Source organism: Tachypleus tridentatus, chromosome 3 (genome assembly GCF_004210375.1).
Source record: "Tachypleus tridentatus isolate NWPU-2018 chromosome 3, ASM421037v1, whole genome shotgun sequence".
Classification (NCBI taxonomy): domain Eukaryota; kingdom Metazoa; phylum Arthropoda; class Merostomata; order Xiphosura; family Limulidae; genus Tachypleus; species Tachypleus tridentatus.
In genome coordinates this window covers 3095071-3109133 of record NC_134827.1, presented here as the reverse complement: position 1 = coordinate 3109133, position 14063 = coordinate 3095071, and the positions used below count along the sequence as shown (strand labels likewise).

Here is a 14063-nt window from a genome sequence, read left to right as displayed (position 1 = left end):
GCCGCGGACCACTTAAGCCGCGGTTAAGCAGGTTGACCCCCAAATACCGCGGCTTAACGGCGCTCCACTGTATATAATACTCGTGAAAATTTTCTTTCTTAAAAGCTAATACTTTATTGTTTTCTCTCTTATTTAATACAGTAGTTTTCTAGATTCAAGATAAAAATAGAACAACTCCAGAAGTAACAAAAGTAAGAAGGGAAAAACAACTAATACATACTGGAAGAAAAGCTGGAGCCTATAGTAGTGAAATGCGCCGTATATTTTATTGTTATTTGTACTCTTACCCAGAACTGCAAGTTATTTACATAAGAAATGGTTAAAAGCTGATAATTGGATACGAAAAATAATCATACGCACATATTAAACATGATTACTCTTTTCACAATCTATATATATTTATATAGGTTACAATTTTACCCAACCCTTAATATTAACATCTAGAGGAAACAGCGCGTAATATTAACACCATTACACTCCTCATATTGCGGATAATAATAATAACAACAATATAATCAGACAGCTGTAGTAAAAAATAAACATTTTCGTACGTAAAAGTTACAGAAATATAACTGGTCAAAGTTACAACTGGTGCAGGATTGTGGTGGACAAACGTAATTTTTATTTTTCTAATAGCAATAATTATTGCTATTTCTACAATGATGTAACTGCAATACTTATGGCGGAAATCTAGCTTCAGGAAATAAAATATTGATTTTTATCTTTATTTTTTTTAGTGGATTACTTTTTGTTGTCCTTCTGTTTTATTAGGAGCAACTGGTTTGTCAGAACTAACTGCTGGCAGTGAATAGCAGTTTAAAGAGTAGGAGTGTACATTTGAGCACCAATTCTGCTCTGAACAGTTTACTTATTTCAGTTCTAATTGATTTCTCCTGTGAGACTGTGAATAGGTTTAAATTTCATATGTGATATACCCATATTAATGGGTGTGTCATAAATAGTTTAGGAAATACCTGTCTTATCAGGGTACAATTCATTTTCCCAAATTGTAGAATCGTGTGTTAGTTTTAGTTGCCTGCTTTTTTTGTTTCTTTTTGGCCAGTTTGTTTTTGAACTAGTTGTCTGGAAAGATTATATACAAACACACACAACTATAGAAACTGTTTTCCTGTGTAGCTTCATTATAATTATAGTAGAACTTATGGTAAAAAAAGAGAGTAAAGTTTATTAGATTGCGTTTTAATACTTTCTTAAAGATTTCTTGATGACGATAAACCAACTTGTGATAAAAATGCATCTCAGGGCAACTGGTATGGGTATTAACACTTTTTCTAATAAAGCAGAGAACAACGTTTCGACTTGAAGATGACCTAAAAAGGTCAAAACGTTGTTCTCTGCTTTATTAATAAAAGTGTTAATACATATACCAGCCGTTTTGATATACATTTCTTAAAGATATCTTGATAAGTTAAATTAATTACTAAATGTAAATTGGTTTATACCACGACAATTTACAGTTCAAGTGAGGCTGTGCAAGCGATGAAAAAATATATTTGCTACATATAAAATGTTGTGGTAATCCGGGCCCCTCTTTCTGTTGGATATCGTCAGAACAGCATCATTATAGAGGAAATAATAGAGTTGAAAATAATATTGCCACATGAAACTTGAATTGTAGAAAATACGTTGCTAATGTATGTCCATTTTTATTTTTATTTCAAATATCTATTTTGTTAGCTGGTTATGATAGTAACTGGACATCGTAGCAACGACGAAGAAAATACAAGAATTATCGTTTGGTATAAACACATACTTAACTATAAGCATTTTCTTTCCTCTAAAACTCTATTTTTCAGTTGAATTAGAAGGTGTTTAAGGACAAAGTTTTAGTTTTGTTTATCGAAATCTTTCCCAGTCACTATTCTAAGTTACTGTTAATGCGTGTAGTTTTATATCGATGGTCAATTTGGTCCTCCATGTAAATACCGAAATTAGATGAGTAATAGTGTTTTGTATTCAAACAAATTATCAATAGTTATTTGGGGTAAATGTTTACTGTTCTATGGAGTTGTATCCATCACTAACAATCGACGTGGTAGTGGCGTAGCTGTAGTTTTCTTTCACGTCTGTGGTAAAGGTTTTCTTGCTTTCACCAAAGTGACTGTTTCTAGCACGTACGGTGCCACTCCTCTCTCTCACACTACGCAAAGTTCGCCAGCGGTTCCAGTGATAGTGAAGGGTGTTCCGTACCTACAAAAGCAAATATATATGTTTACATTAGTGATGTCGTGAAAACCCACTTGTAGAAAAAAATATATATGTAAAAACGGTTCGTTTGGACTGAGAAAACTTTTTACGTAGAGGAGCAGACGGGTCATCGTCTGGTTCACAACCTGAAAATCATCAAATTAAAACTTCTCATTAACTCTTTTTTTTTTCTTTTTCTGGAAAACTAAACATTTGTGAAATTATAATCTTGTCGTAAAGTTATGAATTTGATTACACAAATTATATTAACACCAAACTTTTATGGTACAAATTCTACCCGATTACAGAGAACAAGAAGTCATTTGGTCCTCCTTCAAGGCTATCACTACACAAACATTCCTTTGGTAAACCCATACTTAATTTTTTTAGGATATCGTTGATTCTCCTTTAAAGTGTTGGCCTGCGTGACTACAATCATAAGCCATAAATACTGTTAGCTGGAGCCTAGCCTGTCTTTTCTGAATTTTAAACTTGTGTTTTATCGTTATATTATCTTCAGAATACCGTAAAAAGAAATCAGAGGCCCTTATCTTATTGATTTTCCTGGATAATGTTGTAAATTTCAATGAGATTGCCTCTTACCTTTCTTTTTAAGACAAAATAAGTTATGAGATATTAATTTATTTCCATAAGACAACCCTCTATTCTCCGAGATAATTCTAGTATCCTGCCACCGAACCCCTTCCAGTAAGTCAAATGTCTTTGACTTTAAAGTTATTAAAGTTAAAATGATACTCGTGTAAAATTTCCTAAAAATCAGTTATTGAAATTAGCCACCGTTTAATAGCGTCAAATATACATTTTTATATGAGACTATTCACAGTCTCAAAATACAATAACACATTTACTGAATAATATATGGTATAGAGATAAAACCTTCAACTACAGGCAGTCTCAAACACTGTGCATGTTTCAATGTGCTACTTAGTCACCATTAGGAATTATTTTAATAAATGTATCTAAAAATGCAAGTTATATTTCTATGAAGTTCATTGTTACCAACACAGCGATGGGTTGAGTGGCTTATCCACCGCTATGTTAAAATTATTTTAACCAATTATCAGAAGGAAAGGACAGAGAGGAGATAACAGATAGAATGATAGCATTATATAATATAAATTTAACTTTAATTTCGACACTCTAAAAACTAAAAATATTCTGTTATCAAACAGAACGAATTCTCTTTTAATTCTGTAATATAAAGTTTAATTATAAGTATTCAAGGTTAACAAAAGACCAGAGTTTTATTGCAGTAAATAGAATAATTTTTGAGACAGCTGACAAGGTGATAGTGTAGTTTATCATGATTCAATAGCTTTACGAAATAAAATTATTATACTTGGACTTACATAAGGGTTAACATTAAAAGCTCTAAGTAAAACATATGCTTTGTTAATAACACCCATAGAACAAGATCTAATTGAAACGATACTTCTTCGTGACGATCTATGAGTTGAGAGTATTATTAATCATACTCTGACGTTTCTTTATACTTTCTAGACAAACTTGGATTATTCGCGGCCCTATCAGAGTTCAATTACATAGAAGTAGTAGCCCTTTAATTTACAAATAAATTATTTTAGTATCTTCAAGTAATTGCTGCAAAATTTTATTTATAAATAAATAGTAATTCAAAATTTCTTATAAACAAATTTTAAAGGTTTTTCAAATACTGCTTATAATATATAAATTTTATTATATATTTGTATATTACTCATTCAAATAATGTCTCCTTTTCGTTTTCAAATACATTATATATATATAATCCTAAATCAGTTCCCATAGTACTAGTATTATTTTATACGACATTAAGGTGCCATTATTTAACAGATTGCCCGACGTGGCTAGATGGTTAGGGCGCTCGACTCGCAATCTGCGGGTCGTAGGTTTGAATCCCTGTTACACCAAACATGCTCGCCCTTTCAGCTGTAGGGGCATTATAATGTTACGATCAATCCCACCATTCGTTGGTAAAAGAGTAGTCTAAGAGTTGGCGGTGAGTGGTGATCACTAGCTGTTTTCCCTCTAGTCTTACACTAATAAATTAGGGACGGCTAACGCAGATAGCCCTCGTATAGCTTTACGCGAAATCCAAAACCAAACAAAATTTAACAAACATTTAAACTTGTGAATTGATGAGGTTATATTGATATAAGGGCCCGGCATGGCCAAGCGTGTTAAGGCGTGCGACTCGTAATCTGAGTGTCGCGGGTTCGCATCCCCGTCGCGCCAAACATGCCCTTTCAGCCGTGGGGGCGTTATAATGTGACGGTCAATCCCACTATACGTTGGTAAAAGAGTAGCCCAAGAGTTGGTGGTGGGTGGTGATGATTCGCTGCCTTCCCTCTAGTTTCTATGTCAGTACTCAATTCCTTTTCTAAAATCACTTTAAGCAGTTTACCGATGTGAAACGAGCACATTCACTTTTGACTGTCCACAAAATAGTGTAGCACTGCTTGAGTTCATTGTTATTCTTTTGTATATATTATAATACACAATTTTTACTAAAAAAAAGGGCAAAAATTGCATTTTATTGGCAAATCCTTAATCAAACAGGAATAATTTCATTCGAACATTGCAAGCCGTTCGCTTTACCAACCTAAATATTCTAAAAAATTAAACAAGATAAATACGTAACTGGTTGACGAGTTAGATTTATCAGTAAAAAGTAATCACACCTAAACAATAATACCTAAATTGAATGATGGAAAGTCATGATTAAAAGAAATGTAAACAAAACCTAAAGAATATTAGAAAACGCAATAAAAGCTATAAGTATAATTTTCTAAGGATTTGTAAATTTAATTTGTCTATTTCAGTAATGTCGTATCATCCAGAATTTTAAATTTCAATAATTGTATCTATTTTCTTCTAACAAAACAATAGATTAATCTATCATCTACAGGGTCCGGTATGGCCAGGTGGTTAAGGTAATAGACTCGTAAACTGAGGGTCGCGAGTTCGAATCCTCATCATACTAAACATGCTCTTCCTTTCAACCGTGGAGGTGTTGGGTTATATTGTAGCGGTCAATCCCACTATTCGTTGGTAAAAGAGTAGCCCAAGAGTTGGCGGTGGGTGGTGATGACTAGTTGCCTTCTCTCTAGTCTTACGCTGCAAAATTAGGAACGGCTACTGCAGATAGCCCTACTGTAGCTTTAAGCGAAATTCAAAAACAAACAAATTATTTTTTGCTTATCATACATATTGCCAGACTTATATTTTGCCATTATGACAGTGATTTCTATTATAATACATAACTCTAAAGTATTTTTGCGCTCAATGAACAGTAATTATAAACAACCTCACTGAAATTAAAGCAAAACATTTATCGATTAAAAATTTAAACATATTTCTTACCTCAGCATTCATAAAGCAGTATAACAAAGCTACTGTAAATCCCTATGAAAGAAAAGAAACGAATTAGTAAAAATCTGAAATAAATGTGGTTTTGCAAGTGTTTATTTTCATTTTTCTTTAGTTCGAACGTGTAATACAAAATAATATACCATAATAATTTAGTATACATACAAAGGTTCAAATTATATGTGTATGTACTTAGAATGAAGATTATGACCTACTGACATTTTATAAAAGTTAAAAGTGTTTACGTATGTTTATAAAATATTTTCATTGTGTTAATATTAAATGATCTGACGTTATTCCTACAAAAATAAAATCTAGTTCAATGAAATTAAATATTTTGTTTAGTTATTATATTACAATACCTTTTCCTCTATCGCAATCGGATGTGTTTGTTTTCGTTTCTAATTGAAACAAGTTTTAACACAAACGTTCTTGTGTTTGTTTAAAAAATAAACAACATAACAGTTCTTTGTCGTAAAAGGATGATATCTGAGTCGAGAGTAAGGTTGCCTGAAGGTAGGTAAAGAATACTTGGGCTGTTTCTTGGGTTGGGGTGACAATAACTAGCATATACGTTACACCAAGGAGAGGAATCAGGACGAGAAGGGCTTTAGCAGCTTTCCTGTGGAGAAATAAAATAATAATAAAAAAAGAGACCACAATGAGCCCTAGTATTATGAGAAAGACCTCGTCGGCACTAGATTACCAGTCATTGTTATACATTCTACTTTACTTTCAATATGTAAGTAAATATTTTAATTTGCGATATTATTTTAATTTCTGACATATGTGTTATTGTTTCAAATCTACCATCAGATATCTATTTCTTTTTGTAAATTAATGGGTATTTTATACGGTTCGTAATACGAACGTCGTGTACATCATGCGTTCTAAAGTTACAGTAAATGCTCGGTCTATTTTTAATATGTACCGGAGTTTTTGTAATAATAGCTTTATTTTTAGTATGTCATGATCTCACACTAACCATTGACAGACATTAACCTCATCTATAATTACTGAACCCACACTAGGTTAACATAATGTTGAAATATCAACATGCGTGGGTTCCAAGAAATAAAAAGACAAAAAGTTTCATAAGTCTCAGTGAAGTTCTGCCTTGCATTTACATGGCACAGAACCGTGCAAGTTTGATGTTTTTACGACTCATTGTACAGTTCGAGAGTATCAGATTTTTTTGACTAAGCTACCTGTATTGCTGATGCTCTACGGTTGAAGCCACACGCATCTTCCTGATTAAGACCCACATTATCCTTCCGAGGAAGTAAAGATTCACCTGTAAATAAAAGTATCAAGTATGTATACGTATATATTTATGTATATGTATACAATTAAAGTGTACATTAAATTCTAATATGATATACATGTCTGCACAAACCAGTATTTAAACAAAACTTGCAGCAACAAATATTCAATGGCTGTTAGGTTTAGGTCATCAAAAACATCTCCCAGTGATTTTTTTCTCTACAAGTGACTTTTCTTTTTGAAGCGCTTACGCTTAGAGAAAAATATAACAAACCATTCATTCGAGTTTTATTTGCTCTCTATTTTGTACCATAGTCTGGTTATACTAAGAATCTTTTTTTTTTTAATTTCGCACAAAGGTACTAGAGGGCTATCTGCGCTAACCGTCCTTAATTTAGCAGTCTAATACTAGAGGGAAGGCAGCTAGTCATCGCCACCCACCGTCAACTCTGGGTCTACTCTTTTACCAACGAATAGTGAGATTGACTGTCACTTTATAACGCTCCTACGGCTGAAAGGACGAGCATGTTAGGTACGCCCGGATTCGAACCCGCAACCCTCAGATTAAGAGTCGAACACCTTAACCCACCTAGCCAATCGTCAGGTTCACGATGACCGAAGAAGGTCGAAACGTTGTTCGCTCCTCTGAATAAAAAATTTTCTCAACCCAAACCAGCCGTTTTTACATATATATTTTTCTCTACAAGTGGGTTTTCTCGTCATTACTGATTATGGTTTGTAATGTTCTCCATAGATGACAGAGTATGCAATTAAAGAGAAATGAAGTTTTTAACAGTGTGCACGTGAGCTATATTGCCAGATAAAAGATTCTTATGATACAGTTATAGCCATCTTTAATTATGAACTAAAGATCAGAGAGAGTGCAGCTAGCCAAACGTACTTTAGGCCAAAAGTTCTTTTAGACCAACTCTTTGCACCGAATAACAGGATTAACCGTTTGTTCTTACATGTTTTTTAAACTGGCGAAAAAGTTAGGAACTAAGAGATATTAACAAAATTCTGAAATAATTTGTTCAATTCATTTAAAAAAAACAAAGGAAACAGGAGCTTATTCGACACAAGAAACAAAAAGAGGAAAACTGTAGCTATAAATTCTTGAAAAAGTGAAAATGTTTCGTGAGCCATAAACCTTAGAGTGTGTGTATGTATTCTTACAGCAAAGCCACATCAGGCTATCTGCTGAGTACACCGAGAGGAAGTGAATTCCTTATTTTAGCGTTGAAAGTCCGCAGACTTACAGCTATACCAGCGGGGGACCCATAAACCTTAGAAAAGAAAGAAACAACCAGAGCTGGAGACACTCAGAATTCAGTAAGAATATTAACTTTGTCAGTACCTTGTAAAAACGTGTAAATTTATCAACTTATTTATTTTAACGCAAAGCAACATAATAGTTTACCACGGGAATTGAACTCCTGATTTTAGCGTTGTAAGTCTGCAAAGTTATCGCTGACCGACTTGGAGATAATTATTAATATTTTCCTTATTAATAAGTGTGGGAGTAAAGATTTTGTTTGTTTTATAGTTAAGAGCACAGTTGCATAATGAGCTATCTGTGCCGAGCTCATCACGTGTATCAAAACTTAATTTCTAGCGTTATAAATCCACAGGCTTACCTTGTGACATCAAAATAATTAAAAAATATATGTTTATATACATTTATGTGCCGTAGTTATCAATCGAAAAGATTCAGTGAAAGCCTGAGACATAACAAAAGTTCTAATTTACCTAAGTTTCTGAGAGATGTTTGTTTGTTTGGAAATAAGCACAAAGCCTTACAACGAGCCATCTGTGCTCTGCCCACCACGGATATCGAAACCCGGTTTGTAGGGGTGCGAGTCTGCAGACACGCCGCTGTGCCACTGGTGGGCTTCTGAGAGATTCGATGGCTTTTAAATTAGTATAGAACGAAAATGTTTCTGTTTGTTTTAGAGCAAATCCACATTGAGCTATATGTATAAGTCCTTTGATTTACCTCTGTCCCGTCGGAGGACGGAATGTCTTTAAATAAAACGTCTGCGATTCATATGCAGTGGTAATAAATATATTTGATACCGTTTCGTTTACAGATTTTGACTGTTTCAGCAATCATTAGTAGCAATAGAAAGTGATTGAAACAATTGAAATAAACATTATGAAAATATAATGAGATGGTAGAAATTTTATCATAAAAAAATAAGTTAAACTGTTTCATTTAGGACTTTTTATACCCGTAATATCTGACTAAATATGTTAGTTTTATTACAAAACTCTTATTTTGTTACATATACATTCACAAAAAAAACCAAAAAACCTTAAACAACCCAAATATGGGCCATAAATATTTTATTATGTCGGTTTATTATAACTTTTAGAATCAGGAGTTAATCTTTCAAAAAATCTAAAAAAAAAACATTAAAAACATTTCACTTGCATTGACTTATCAGTATGATGCTTGGTATAATTTCGTGATTAGGGCGCACGACTCGAAATCTACAGGTCACAAATTCCAATTCTATCACCGAACATGTTCACACTTTCAAACGTTGGGGCGTTATAATCGAACTATCAATTCTACTATTCGATTAGAGCAGCCCAAGAGTTGGCGGCGGGTATGGTGACTACTTGTTCTTTCTTCATTCTATTACTTATAAATTAGGGACAGCTAACGCGGCCTTTGTTTATCTTTGATTGAAATTCAACAAGTTTCAGTGATATTTTAGGCACGAGAGACATAAAGTTTTCAAATAGATACTTTTTACTCTGGCACGAGTCCAGTATACAGGAATGCTATGCTTACAATAATTATAATTCAAGCAGTTTTCAATATTTGATATTTTTTTTCAAGAGTCTTATAATTTTGTTGCAAAATATAAACATTCAATACATATCTCACTACTCTTGTTAAACAGACAAAACAATTGAATTACTTACGATTAGAACAAACATGACAGGAACGATGAATATAAAGTCGAAGTTGTCTTTACTTTGCCAGGGACACCTACAGAGAAATACGAATACATTAACATTTGAAATCCAACTTCTATCAACAAATATGGTTATATGTTCTCATGACTCACTTTTTCTAAAACGAGTTATTCCAATGAAATAGAAAGTAAAAACGTTCTTTTCTACTAGTCAAACAACATTTTTGTTTTGTGAGGAGGTTACTGTTCTTGACGTATCCGAGACCGAAGTTGTCTTAATACTGCTAGACAACGAGAAATATTTTTCAAGGAAGTAGGATTGTTTGTTTGTTTTTTTGAATTTCGCACAAAGCTACTCGAGGGCTATCTGTGCTAGCCGTCCCTAATTTAGCAGTGTAAGAGTAGAGGGAAGGCAGCTAGTCATCACCACCCACCGCCAACTCTTGGGCTACTCTTTTACCAACGAATAGTGGGATTGACCGTAACATTATAACGCCCCCTCAACTGAAAGGGCGAGCATGTTTGGCGTGACGGGGATTCGAACCCGCGACCCTCAGATTACGAGTCGCACGCCTTAATGCGCTTGGCCATGCCGGGCCAGGAAGTAGGAATCAACTGTAATTACTAAAGCAAGCTTTTTAAAGATGAAAAAGAAAGACCATATTTTATTAAGAATAAATTAAAACAAAAAGAAACTGCATCAAAATAGATACAGATTGTGAAAAAAAATATCTATACTTATACACGGTTTTTAACGATCATCGTTTTAAAAATTGTAACGACGACCTCAGTCTGAAAAGCTACTTATTTCCTACGAAAATACTGCCATATGTCTTCAGGTAAATGTTTTCTGTAATTCACTATCTTTATTGTTTCCAAAGCTTGATATGTTGATAACTACTGGAAGAGACTACAATTTATTTATTACTACGGATTAATTTCTTTATATGGTCAAAACGATTAACTCCTGGCAGGAATCACAGTAAGAAGCCATAAAAATAAAATGGGATTTATTATATTTCCAAAATAATTTAATGAGAGGTGGCGTTTCATATTTAAGTTTAAAGAAGGACGGTAGTCTGAAACGTCACCTATCAATAAATTAAATTATTTTAACAACGTATAAACTCTTCATGATTTTTATGCTTTCTGATTGCCGACTTATTTTCTACTTTCAACTGTTAGTTAAGAAGGAGTCATATCATGCTGTTTTAAACACCATAATATATTCAATGACGGCTTTTCAATTTTCGTGGATGTTAATAACGTTAAGTTCTTCACAAATATGTTCTTTACCCAACGTGTATAAAGCAGTCCACACCATAATTCTTAATAGTTTACAAACATAATTATGGCTCACTTGTTTTCTTGCCCTTTTTCATATCCATAATTGACAATCACGTTAAGGATGGATGAGACATCTATTTTCATTTCAAAATATTTAAAACCATAAATTTCCAGATTCCAGCGCTAATAGGCAAGACAACCACGAAAACGCTGTCAAATATTTTGGGGGTTGATGTGCGAGTTGCGTAACCCAGCCCTCCTAAAGTACCCCAATTAATGGAAAGTGCACTGCACGGACTTCACAGATGATGGGAAATAACGTGCTGCCACATTGGTTGTTGTCAACGTGTTTATCAATAACTGTCTTGAAACAAAAATTCTGCTTTGCTGTAGTTTTAACCTTGGTAGTTGTTGTATACAAACAAACTATCAGTTACACCGTAAACATCGAGTGATGATTCGGTTTTGTAAATATGCCCACAGTGGCACAGCGGTATGTCTGCGAATTTACAATTCTAAAAACAGGATTTCAATACCCGTAGTTGGCATAACACAGGTAGCCAGCCCATTGTGTTGCTTTGTGCTTAACTTCAAACAAACCTCATAAATGCATTATACATGTAAATTACCTACTTCTAATTTAAAAAATAACAATAGATCAATTAAATATATTCCGGCAATCTTCTCAAATAAACATATTACAACTTCTATGTCTATAAGACTATTTGTTATAATAAATCGATGTTTCGTTTTAAGGTTTCAATAGCATTCAAACACCTGAATAATCCGCAAGGTAAAATATTGAGTCGATAGCCGGTTGTGGGGGGAAAAAGTTGTTTTCAATGAAAAATAATCAAAATACAGATGAAATAATGAGTAGTTAAATTTATTTAGACAAGTGGATGTGTTAGTTGGTTGAGCGTAAAGCTAAATAATTATGGCTATTGGTGCTCTGCCATCACGGGTATCAAAGACTGAAGACTTACGAAGAGCAAGATAGTATTAACAGTATTCTGACATGTTCAATGATGATTGAACTAAAAAAGTTCATATTTATTCACTAATTTCAATAAAGAAGAATACGTTTATTATTTAAACGCCTTTTCTAAGCTTAAGATTTATTAGGCGTATTGTATATTTAACACTGAATGACGATGGTATTTTATAAATAAAATATACACGAAACGAACAGTTGTCTTTGTTTCTCCAGTTTTATGAATGTGGAGCTTCACTTAGTATCGGCAATTTCAAGTATTAATAAGTGTAACTAATTATAGCTGAGAACATTACTTAACTTGTGATCAGTGAAAGGTGGTTTAGGTGTAGGACCTTACTTGTCGAAGTTATACTACTGCTGACAGCTTTTTCAGCGAATTTACTCTGAATGTATTTGCACACAGCCAACAAAGTTTGTGGGAACGCTTTTAACAGACATAAGGCACAAGATATATAAACTATGCAAACAAATACTAGAAACTTTTCCTCAGCAATGAATATATTTATTACTCATTTTACAGATGGAGTTCCAAAACTAAAGCATTAATTTTATGCCCCGAAACTTGTGGCTTGGAAAAATGGTACTTATTTTTTCACCAGATGTACTTATCTATGTTTGTTAGCTTTTGATATTAAAAGTATGTATGAGAAAAGAGTTTGTATTGGATGTATTGCGTATCTACCATGTTTCTACTATAAGTACTGTTCCACATGCGGCTAGCAAGGCTAAATCTGCATAAAGAGGCTTAGAAAGTAATTACAGCGAAATAAGCACATATTGCATTCTTTTATATAGTCGAAACAAGAAACACTTTTGCTCAAATAAACTTATTAATTTTTTAGAGAAAATTCTTATAAATGGTAAAACAAATTGCTGATAGCTTACTCGATAATTTTCTAAAGATAAAAGACAACAGGTGTGTTACTGTCCTTTCTTTAAAATATTTCTAAAGACACAGAAAATATTCAAAGCGTCATTCCCATGAACTGTCTCCCGTATAATTACCGAACTCAGGTCTGTTAACTTTTTGGACCCAAATTTATTTGCACGTTATGTATTCATACAGTTCACACTCTCATAACATTAATATTCTGTGAATTTGTGAGAGCAAAGAAATGGTCATATACGAAACTCCTATGATAGGTTTACAACTCCTGTCTTAATTCACTTCTCGCTAAATTTACTTTTTCTTTTGATTCCTTGAACTTAATGACCAACCTACGAATCATCATTCCCTACTCTGGTTTACCAGTAGAAAAGGTAATTATCAACCCCATGAAACATCCATTTCTCACGGTGGATTAATGAATAAATTAGCTTCCAAATGAAATAAACTACATTCTACACTCTTGTAAATCATGTGACACTTTAATTAACAAAACCATAAAGCCTCATTCTATACTTTAGTATAACAAGTGACGAAGTAATGAAAAAAGCTAAGAAGCTTCATTCTACACTGTGGTATATCACGTGAAATATTAATGAACAAAGTTAATAAGCTTCATACTACGCGCTGGTATGTGTGTGTGTGTGGGTGTTTTATTATAGTAAAAACACATTAGACTATCTGCTGAGAACACCGAGGGGAATCGAACCAATTATTTCAGAGTTGTAAATCCGTAGACTAACCGCTGTACTAGTGGGGAACTCTGGTATATCAAGAGACATATCAATGAACAAAAATGCTTCATTCTACACTGGTATATCAAGTGACATATTAATGAGCAAATCTAAGAAGCTTCATTCTACGCACTAGTATATCAAGTGACATATTAGTGAACAAAGCTAACAAACTACATTCGACATTCTGGTATATTGTGACATATCAATGAACAAAACTAAGAAGCCTCTTCTAAACACTGGTATATCAAGAGACTTATTAATGAATAAAACTAAGAAGCTTCATTCTAAACACTGGTATATCAAGTGATACATTAAATAACAAAACCAGTAAGTTTCATTCTACACTCTGCTATATCAAGCGACACATTAAT

General features: G+C 33.3%; 1 pseudogene across 1 annotated transcript in view; it reads right to left on the bottom strand.

Moving 5' to 3' along the window:
- Window positions 1–538: 538 nt before the first annotated feature.
- The window catches only part of LOC143247906 (diuretic hormone receptor-like), a 36676-nt pseudogene continuing 23151 nt past the window's right edge, over window positions 539–14063 (bottom strand). The window contains exons 9-14 of the transcript XR_013026741.1: window positions 10280–10289; window positions 9793–9859; window positions 6804–6889; window positions 6087–6217; window positions 5590–5633; window positions 539–2211 (exon numbers count right to left, since the gene is read on the bottom strand). The product of XR_013026741.1 is annotated as a diuretic hormone receptor-like (transcript). The remainder of the gene's footprint in view (window positions 2212–5589; window positions 5634–6086; window positions 6218–6803; window positions 6890–9792; window positions 9860–10279; window positions 10290–14063) is intronic.